Raw genomic sequence first — 11,239 nt, forward strand, 5'->3', positions numbered from 1 at the left:
TTACTTAATTCACCAATAAAAGCAGTACATATTTGTGACATAGGTTTTTAAATATTTTACCAAATCACTGTACACAGCACATTGCACTTTAATATGCCCAAATAAAATCCAAAGTTCAGGTGACAGAATCTGTAAATAGGACAACTGTGCTCTCTAAAATCTGGCATTTATATAAGAACATCACGAGCAAAATCTCTTCCTGAAATAAAACAAGTTTGCCAAAAAATCTGATATGGGAAACAGGAAACATGTTGCTGTACTCTTGTGAAACCAGAATTAAACTTGTTGTTGGAATCTATGCAAAACGTTATGTGTTGTGGAAATATAGCACCACACATCACCCTAAATACACCATCCCCACAGTGGTGGCAGCATCGTGCTGCGGGGACGCTTCTTCGCAGGCACAGAGAAACTGGTCTTAGTTGAGAAAATATACAGATGGCGCTAAATGCAGATATACAAACATTTTTTTTAGAGCCTGCAAAGGTTTCCCATCCAACTGGACATTGACTTCAAACATAAAGTGGAATAATTTAGATTTAAGCACATCTGTATTAAATTGGCCCAGTCAAACCGCAAAAATTATACTCAGCTGATTAGCTTAGCCATCTCTTGAAAACTGCTGTTTATATTAATATTTTTCTATAGCCAAACAACAGCTTTGTTTAAAAAAAGTTTAAGAGGTATTAAAATGTTTGCAAGTCACTGTTATTAATATCAACTTCTGCAGAGCTGCACAATGAATCAAACTGAAATCATCATTGCCATATCAACGTGATAATTTTCGCACTCACAAAGGATTGATTGGATGCAATATCTACAGGACCGTAACATTTTAAAAAGTCATGCTTTCAAACTTTGTAGGCAAGTTGACCAACTGGATGACATTTCAGTTTTTGATGCTTGCAATTGATATGGATCTTTATGTTTGAGATGCTAGTGGGAGGATTGTGGTGACGTGGGAAGATTGTTGTGACTGTGATGACGGTGAAAAATGTAGATTTACGTCAATCCTTGTACGATAATTTCAATGTTCATCAATAATATACAGATTTTTCTAAACATTGTGCAATCCTTTCTTTTTGGCTCATTTGTCTCACTTTTAAATGCGTTTAAACTTGTTCAATAATGACTTAAAGTAATAAAACAATAAAAATCAAACAATAATGAAAAGGTAACCAAGCTACAACTTTCTCTCAACTTTCATCCAACACCGCAAACACGGCAGCGGATCCATCTGTGTTTCTGTCCCATGCACATTTATCCCTGCGCTCTTCCTGTCCGCTGTTGACTCAAACAGCCTCTGCTCGTTTATTAGCAGCAGTGCGCCAATTAATTCCCAGCCCCCTTTCCTGTGTTCCAGCAGCAGCCTGGGCCGTACACAGAACAACTGGAGAGGAGAGGCACGAGAGGGAAAGGGAGGGTGCCTTCTCTGACGTCATGAGTGCATGAGTGAAGAAGTAGGAATTCCCTTCACATGAACCGCCCACTCGGTTACTCTGCACACCCTGTCTGGCTCCCAGACACACTCGCGTTCACACACGCTCCTGTCTGCGCAGCCAGAGGAGGAACGGGTCGACAAGAAGACAAAAAGAGTGACAGGCGCGAGACTTGTGAAGTTCGACTTTACAGGGTGACGTTGGAGACAAATGAACTTGGGGCAGAGAGCAGGGATAAAAAAACTGTTATTTCAGGTGGGTGCAGCATCATGTCTGCCTCTTCTTTGAGGATTTCGTCTGTTTTTTTTGTTTTTTTTACTGTTTTATGACTTTATAACTCTGGAAAGACTATAATTTTGACTTTTTTCCCCCTCTTGAACCACTGGTCTTTGACAGGGACGCACTTTACAGAAGCTTCTGCAGCCTGTTGATCGGGACAAAGCATGTGTAAAGTCTTCCTGCTGTTTGAATGTACTGTGATATTAGCACTGGAATATTGCCCTGCTGTGTGGTTCGCCTCTATGAAGCGGCTCCATTACAAAGGTCAGATGTAAATACTTCCTTTGAATAGGTTGGCTAACTTTCTGCATGGCTGCCTGTGTTTGCAGTTGATTTAAGAGTCCACTACGCATCTGAGTGATTGACTGCTTAATTGTTTAGCTTCTACCCGTTTGTCTGTCCGCCTTCCCGTTCCGTCTGTCTTTATCTGCCTGTTTTTATGTCAAGTCCGTGTACGCTCTCTCGGCTGATTTTTTTACTGGCAGTGCAGAGTGCGAACAGAGGTCATAAAAAGTTCTCAAAAAGCAGCAGACAGGGCGTCATGGCAGTGCCGAAGCAGGGCCGGAGCTGCCTCAAACATTCCTCTCATTGTTCAGAGGGCCTGTAAGTGTGCGAGCTCCGAAACCTCCATGAAAGGAAGGGAATCCAGCCACTACTGTAGCTGACAAGGTTTCATTCAGCTGCACTTCAGTGCTGTCTGTCTGTTTTCCTGTCCGCCGTTCTGTCTGGTTCCCCTCTTGGGGGTAGTGACATAAACTAAATTGGGTTGTGGACGACACGAAAAAGAGCTGAAGGAAGTTCACATGAGGCTGACGCAGCAAGGACAGATGAGATAAGTGTGATAAAACGCATTTAGTAAGATCTGTTAGTCTGTTTTTCATGTGCCTGATTGTGGCTTGCGATAACAGGGAAGAGGCTGGAGGAGTTCTAAGTAAAAGGCTAAATGAATGGCTGAATGTTTGGATGGAAGGTCAGAGCAATAATGGAGGAGAAGGTGAAGATCCAGTCAAAGCTTTGGTGGGGTTGTTGGGTGGGTGAGTGGGTGTGCCGGCGGCAATATGTATGGCTGGGCCCTGGCTCAGGAAACACTGGCGTAGTGGAATAAAAGTGTATGTGTGCCGTTTCTGCGGCCATTCGTGCATGTGCGGTTCAGTGGCAGCAGGGCAGCTGTGCACTAAGTACAGGGCTGGTGGTGGTGAGGGTGTTTGGCTACGAACCAGGCTGAGGATAGGGTTACAAGCACAGGGCTACAGGGAGTGGACCATGAGCTTGGGCTGGGTTCTTCACTCAAAAACAACATTTTAAAGCTTTTCTTGAACAAAAAAAATACAAAAACGACTAATCTCCCACATGTGGTACATTCTTCCACTCAGTCCAGGACAGGCGGTGATTGTTTGTCTTTGATTCCCGAAAACTGCAAAAGATCAGGCCCGCTGTGGAGCCAGATCCCTTGTTCGAATGTCGCTGAATGTCACGGCCTTTGAAGTAATTACACCCTGACACGCAACATGAAACAAAATCAGAACCTCGGCCATATGCACGGCCAAGGCATGCTCTGTCTGATGATTGAGCTAGGGTGTGGTGCTGAGTAAGGTGTGTAAGTACAAAGATCCAGGGATGTGACCTGCAGTTCCCAAGCGCTTCTGCTGCAAATGTTTTTTGATTAAAATATCTTGAGCGGAGGCCTCGCTTCAGGGTCTACTGTCAAACTGGGGGATGTAAAGACTCGTTTTGGTAATTCAGTCGGCACGGTTTTTTTTTTTTTTTTTTTGGCTTTTGTCATTCTGAACAGGTTGAACATGTAAAAGCTTAATGCATCTGACAGCAGTTATAAAAAGCAAACATTGTATATTTGCTCTTCAGAAAAGGAGTTCTGGTGTTAAGTTCTCAGCTCAAGCCCTGATTTGAATCTTTATTCAAAGCGTATAGCGGAGGGCCGATCACTTTGACCCTTCACCAATACATACTTTTATAGATTTTGTTTTTGAAGTTATAAAATAAAGCCACCCACTGCATGTAGCCAGGAATAATTAGTATTGGCAACCCCTCCTTTTCATACCACTGTGCAATTTATACTCCTGTGTCAGGAATTGTTGTCTTAAGACTCCAGTAAACTGGATCTACCAACAACAGATCACTTATAGCTTTTTAGATACAAACAAAAGTCCTAATTTGTCATTTTTCACATGAGATATTGACAAGAATAATCATCAGAGCAAAATAAATGGAAATAGAATGTCATAAAGTAAGTTTCCAAAAAAAAAACAATATGCCAGGAAATTAAATTTTTTGTAAAACTTGAGCACTTCAATGATTATTTATTCCTGAAAGTCTTAAAATACTTAATTGCACAGAAAAAACATAAAATGATACATAATCGTTTGAGAAGTTAATTATGATGGTTTGTTTAAGAATAGAAGACAGAAATGTAAAGACATAAAACTGCAACAAAATGGGGTAGCAGTGATCGACGTGGGTGAATTTCCTAAATGGAGGCAAGGATAATTTGTGCGTTGCAGTGGCTTACGTTCCCAGTTTTCAAGTAGATCTAGCTATTAAGCGAGAAGTGTTTTACATTTTACGCTGAAAGCCATGTCAGATTTGTATGCATTTGCACTTTTACTCGTTTATGAGACTGTGAAATCCCAGTTCAAGCACATACGATGTTTGCCCAGCAGCCCCATTGACATAACCCTGTTTGTTTGCTGATAGTGAGCATATTGTGCTCGAAGAGGTAGATTCGGCCTGCGAGCCATAGAAGGGAGGGTTGATACGTGTTGAAACAACAAGAGGTCGAGATCCAGCTGTCTCAACAGAGGCTTTTCCACTTAACCATGCGGCCTTGTGTAAACGGCAATGTCAAATCTGGACTTGCGCTGAAGGGAACACGGCCAACGGCCACGTCTGCACTTGGACCTCTATATATCCTGTGTATAGAGAGCAGAACAGACACATAATGTAAACTACACACCCTAAACTGTAGAAGAATCTATAAACAAGGCAATAGTTCAGGAAAACTGCAAAAACACCTTTGACTTTACTAGAGTGCATCTGTTGGAAATCATCTCTCGGTGATGCAAGTTTTCCAACTCGACACCTACATCAAGATGCAACACGTTGACACATTTATGCAACCCACGTGCCAGCGCAGTATGATTACTCCTAACCACAATAAACATCCAATTACAAGGAGGCAGAAGAACAGTTTCGCAGAGGGAAAAAAAAAAGTGCGCTCTGTTGAGATTCTCCAAGCCAGTGCTTGAGGTGATGTGTTGGACAGCGCTTGTCAACCCAATAACGCCGTCATTACAGGGGGAAAGGGAAGGAATGAGCTCATAGACATTAATGGCTGCGGGTTCGATGGGGGGAGCAAAAAGAGAGGGGGAAAAAACCGATGGAAAAGATGAAAAGGCAGGGAAAATAACAGCGCGAGTCAAGCGACTGCTAGATGAAAGGAGGGAGGGATGGCAGGGTTTTAGGTTGATCGTGGAGAGGAGTTAAAGGGGAGTTAGCATGCAGCCTTTGAAGGGTGCTGGGACCTGAAGTGACCTTGGTTGTTTTTTTTTATTGTGACCAGGTGGAGCTACTTTGGCACGGGAAGGAAAGTATGTAAAATGTCCAGAGCGACGAATCCAATTTAATTTTCTAAATCGAATACAACCGATGATTCTTCCTTAGTCATACTCAGGCCGTCTGCGTTTCTCTTGCAAAAATAAAAGAAAAGTAATAAACCATTCTAAGGTATTGCAAAAAAAAATAAAAAATCCCCAGAAAACAGTGTTTTGAGCTACAGTGACTTAAATCTATGCGTAAATTTGACTGCAAACTGGAAAACAAAGGAACATTACCCCTGCAGTACTGGAAAGCATTGGCCTGTAGATTATAATTTTAGAGGAAGTTGTGTACTATTCTCTTTGAAACTGTTACAGATCAGTGATGATGATTGCAGAGGCCAAAGCTTCCCGTGTTTTTGGAACAGAGCTCCAGCAGAGCGGCTGCTTGAAACTTATTTAGAGTCCGGAGTTCCCCAAACGCGTCCCAATGACTCACGGCTTGCAGACGGTGGATTATTAATGCTTCAAGAAGACGACAAATTAGGGAACTCGGGATATGACACAGGTATTCTTGAGACGGGTGCTTTTTTTTTTAAGGACTATCACAAAACATATCATGACATTCTTTTAGAAACTTGTGTTTTGGTAACATGAAAGCAGAGAAAACTCCACTTGTGTCCTAGTTTTCCACACAAGGACTTCAGATAAAGAGGATGAACAGAAAAAGGGAAGACGTCTTTGTAGGGCGTGCCACTTCCTTCTTAACGAACTCTCCATTCTGTCATTGATAAGTTATTTTTGTAAGAGATCAAGGGAACCTGACGAGAGCCACGTATGAATACATAGCACGTACGAATTGTCCAGTCTTCTAACCTCATATTTCACCGAGACGTATAAAAGGGAAGACTTGCGTGAGAGGGTAACAGGGGAGACAATGCATCAAGGGTATAAATGACACAGGAGTTCTATTTTGGTGTTTATTATTCATATGTTTGCATGCTCTGATGAGCTCCTTTTCGACTCACCTAGACGTCTCTGCTGGCCAGGGGAATTCCTGGCAGAGTGATTTTTGAGACTACAGGACTGAATCACATTGCCAGGGATTTCCAATGGCTGACACGAAGAAAAGCAGCACCCTTCTCACGAACGCATCCCCCCTCTCCACACACACACACAGACACTTAAAATTACTACCTCATTCATGGACACACCCATGCTTTTCATTTGCATGCTCACACACAAACACACCCGGCAAATGCGGGTTTTCAAGCCTCGCTGTGCGGCTGCAGGGCTTAACTCACATGTGAACAGTGAGTCCCTGCCATGTTCACAGTGGTTAAGTTCTGCCGCCACATGGCTGCAGCCTGCAGGTGGGTGAGTAAAGGTCAGGGAGGGGCAACAAGCGCTACAAATGAGCATCACACTTCTAACAACACCACTGGATTGGATACAGAACGCCGACAACATAATAAGCATCAGGTAGAAACAAATGACTTAGTTCAGTGAATTATAGTAGAATGTAGTAACCATTTGTGCATTTAGTTCTTAGTGATTATCGTCTCTAAAAATAGAGCCAACGCAAGGTTGTGCGTCTCCTTAAGCTGATTTTTTTATTTGTAGATGCGCCATGGCAAACTTGATCAATTTTGCTTTCTTCAAGTAATGACTTACAGGTAAATGACTGAGCAAACATCCAAATCAATTGGATATAAGAAAGAATGTGTTTTGCTTTGCATTCTCTGTAAATAATCTATTAAAAGAGTGGAATTTGCAGTTTATTTCTCTAAACTGTATTTTTTATATATATATTTAATTTCAGCTTCATTAAGCTTTCCTGGGTTCAGAAAATAAGCTGAGCTCTGCAATTATATATATTTTATAACATTAACGTAAAGAGGCTGCTACCGCTTTTTTTTAAACATCCTGTAAAATGTTTATGTGATGGTAGGCACCAAAGTGCATTTCAAAAACATACAAAATATAAAATAACACACACCAAATCAGACACTTACAGCTCAGTCTAAAATTATTCATGTCCCTGGCAGATTTAGGGTTAAGGTAATCACTTCAGTATTTACATTTTATCATCATGTTTCTTTTGATCTGAAGAAATTTTGGAGCAGCCTCAAAGTCCTGACTTGAATCTGATTGAGTATCTGATGATGGCTATGCTGGCTTCCAACCTCAAAGACTCTAATCTCATTATCAGAGACATCTAACTTGTTCATCAATAATTAAAACCACATTCAACTCACAGGTTTCCTTTTATGGAACAGCTTCCCAGAAACATGTCGATCCAGCGCATTACGACTTAAGATAAAAAAATAAAAATAAAAAACGTTGTAGTGAAAGAGGATTCTCATTGCGTTTCCTCAGAGGTCACTGTGTCTTTTGTTTAGCTCACTGTGCCTCATTTATTTGTTTTACGTAGCTCTGATTTCTGTGGCTGTCGTCTCGGCCAGGTCTTCGTTGTAAAAAGAGATTTCTGATTTCAAAGGAACTTTCTGGTTGAGTGAAGGTACTGTGATCAGAAGAGGAACCAAATTTCAGAAGCAACATTACGACTGTTACTCACATCTGTTAATGAAGTGTCATGGTGCGCGTTTGTTTCCGCAGCTCAGAGATCAGCAGCAGAAAAATAATAATAATAGGATCTAAATTGGGACTCTGCTAACGTAACCTGTAAGTTATGAAAGTGTTTTTTTTTCTTTTATTACATGTTGGTGTAAACAAAGTCAGGTGAGAACATGACTTTAAAAACAAGACAATTTTCCTAATTAGAGTAATATAATTGGTGCAAAACAATGATATATTTCTTAAGAATTTTTGGATGAATTTGCACGCATTTCACTAAGCAAAGTCACTGAGCATATTAGGAGTTCATACAAAAGTGAAGATTTTCAGTTATAAAGTGAGGTTTTGTTAAGAGTTTTAAAGCAGAAAATATCTTACCTGAAGTGTACAGTTGTTGAGTCTTCATATAGCAGTAAACATACAGAATAGTTGTTCATGATGCTAACCGCTACCCCGAGAAAGGTCAAGACCAGACTGGACTTTTACCAACAACGACAAAATAAAATAAATAAATTGTTGCAGTTCATGCAAATATTTTTTTTAACCTTTTCATTTACGTCACATCTGCATTGGAAGTTGTTTTTTTTTTTTTACAGGAGAAACGAAAGTCAGGGGCGGTGCGACACCAGTGGTCTTCCTGTGTGAAACACATAGTGAGAACGGAACATGTAAAGTGTTTCCAGTCAGAGAAAATATTCGATACAAGAAGATCCCGAACGGTGCAAAGCCTCTTATCTCGATTTATATTTTATTGGAAATAACCAAGATATAAAATGCAATCATCACAACCAATTAAAGATTCTTAAAATAGTGCGCCACTAAACCGATATGCTTTTTTTTTTTATTTTAAAATTGTCCTAAAGTGTTAGATGTTCGCTTTTGGTCTTAGAACCTCTCTGACCATATTATCCAGATTAATACGAAATAAAGAAAAGAAGAGAATACCACGATTAAGATGCTAATAGCTTATAATGCTCCAAGTTCCAACTTAGTTAAAACTTCTTAACTATACCTTTGACCTATTTTGTTTTCAGTCTGTGTAAAAAAATTCAAACTTATTTGACTTAAAATATAAGAAAATCCTCAAAATGTCTGTTAATTTGATTAGTATTTCTTCATCTTTTATATATATAAAAAACTGTATATAAATATTTACAAGAGAGACAAAAACTTAATTTTTATTTTGCCTTTTATATATTTATATTTCAAATGTCTTCTCTGAGTATGGCAGGGAAAATGACAAGTTCCTTTTGTGTGCGTGTGTGTCTGTGTGTGTGTGTGTGCGTGTGCGTGTGTGTGTGTGCTCGAACTTGGCAAATAAAGCTGATTCTAAATCTGATTTCTTTAAAAAATATTATGATGTCAAAGAAATGGTTTTCTCAGATTGACTCTTTAACTTTCCGAACTCAGTCTCACACCTCGTTATTTCAAAATCAACCCCATGTGTTCAGGGCTGACAGTAAGTGTTTGATGGAGTACATGTGTTCACAGATGACTCACTGTACAGTATTGTCAGACGCTGACATATCATAAGGGAGAGGGAAAATCAGTGAAGAAAAAGAGTTGACAATCTATAAATTTCCAGTAAAAAGCTGTAATCTGTTGAATTTGCTGAAACTGAGCAGCATCGGAGAGTCTGTGTCTGCTAAATGTCAGCTGTCTCATTAAGAGTAAAATCTGTTGCCGCCCCTGTAGGGAGAGCTGAGTGTCACCTTATGTCATAATTTCTGTCGCTGGGCTGACCGAGTCGCTTTGGGCAAGTGTTGTGTTTCTTTGACGTTTGCTTTGTGTTCACATTTTCCCTTCGCTTCCACCTGTTAGTTTTTTTTTTTTTCTTCATTTTTTTTCTTTTTTCAAAAGAGCATCACTGCCTGTTGGTCTGATGCTTGTGTGATTGTGTCTGTCTGTGTGTGTGAAAACTTACCTCCGTCGTCGCCTCTCCTCAGCCCCCGCTGGGTCGGTCTCCTGTGCCTGCTGTGCTGATAATCAGTGTGTGACGTCGGCTGGCTCAGTTCAGCAGGAACAGGGGACTGTTCTCATTTCCACACACATAAACAGAATCACACATAGACATTATCTTCTCTTATCACGTGGAAGCACACTTCTGTTGCTTTAAATTCTGTTTAATGACTATTAACTGTTTTCTGTAAATCTGTATCTGTTTTGTGTATTTCTGCTGTGTAATAAATTATCAGAAGTGCAAAATGTTTAATCGCGTTGTTTTCTGTATTGAATAAATGTTCCTCCATAAATATTAAAGTTGATTAAAATTACATTTACTTGAGTCATCACTGTGTGTGTCTTCTCTTTTTGTTATCCTCTCACTCACTTCATGATAAATCTAACCAATGCATTATTCGCTCATCATGTCTCTGACTCCTTTTTTGAGGTCAACCAGAGGAAATCAAATCACGCTGCAGACACCTGACAGTCTGTGGTTAAAAGCAGCACCTGCAAGGTGAATGTTGGGTGGCATTAAAAAAAAAGCATTATCTAAATTATCTAAACATTATCTAAATCCTAAAGACTGCAGACTATTAACCTTTCACTTTCTTTGAGATCTGCTCTCTCTGGCACGCCTTCTTTCACATCAGTGAAGACAGTGGGTGTTGCTAGACCTGTTTTACTTGCGCACGTGCCCAAGGTTATGCCTTCTATGGCACAGTAAAAGCTCCTGGTCAAATTTTAAAAAATAAATAAATAAATAAAATTAAAAAAAAACTGCAGCCGTTAAATGACAAAATGTCTGAAGATCCAACATTACAACAAAAGCTGACTCCTTGCGAGGGAAATATCATGGAGTAAAGCAGGAAAAAATAATGTGTAGATATGATCACATATTACAAAGCCAGTTATGTTGAAGATCATGAAATCAGTACAGATGTGTTGCTTAGAATAAACTACATGCCACTTGCCCAACAAAATCAGACAAACCAGACATCTCTGAAGAGCACAACAATCTAACTTTCTTAACAACAATCCATGTAATTCTATGTATTTGTACTGGAAAATGTTGGTTTTGGCTTGATTTCTCAACTCGTAGACATGCAATAGCAATGAAATGTTCTAGGTAAAACATTTTATTGGTTCCATTTGAATGAAGTCAGTAGCTTTAAACCCAGATGCAGTTTGAAAAAAACAGTTGTTGTCGCTGTTGTCTTTCCTGGTCTTGAAGAAAACATTCTAAATCCAACCCATCAAGGCCTCAGGCAAGACCAAAACAAACTAAATGTGGTTCACATATTGTGCCCCAGTACCACCTTATGTTTAGTAAAATCCCCTGTGCATGACTCAAATCCAGACGTGGACTTCAAAGTAAGGATGTCAAGAAAACCCACAGAGGCAAATGGCAAACTAATGTCACCGTGAAGCAAATTAGAATTAAGAAAAGAA

At 39.9% G+C, this 11,239-nt stretch overlaps 1 long non-coding RNA gene across 1 annotated transcript; it reads left to right on the forward strand.

Annotated features, from left to right (window-relative positions):
• Window positions 1-1,530: 1,530 nt before the first annotated feature.
• LOC106962243 (uncharacterized) lies at window positions 1,531-10,575 on the forward strand. Its single transcript, XR_001427931.1, has 2 exons — window positions 1,531-1,694; window positions 1,836-10,575. It is a non-coding gene; the product is annotated as an uncharacterized LOC106962243 (long non-coding RNA).
• Window positions 10,576-11,239: the final 664 nt, after the last annotated feature.

Source organism: Poecilia latipinna, unplaced genomic scaffold (genome assembly GCF_001443285.1).
Source record: "Poecilia latipinna isolate Pla-1442-1.1 unplaced genomic scaffold, P_latipinna-1.0 Scaffold1388, whole genome shotgun sequence".
Taxonomy (NCBI): Eukaryota; Metazoa; Chordata; class Actinopteri; order Cyprinodontiformes; family Poeciliidae; genus Poecilia; species Poecilia latipinna.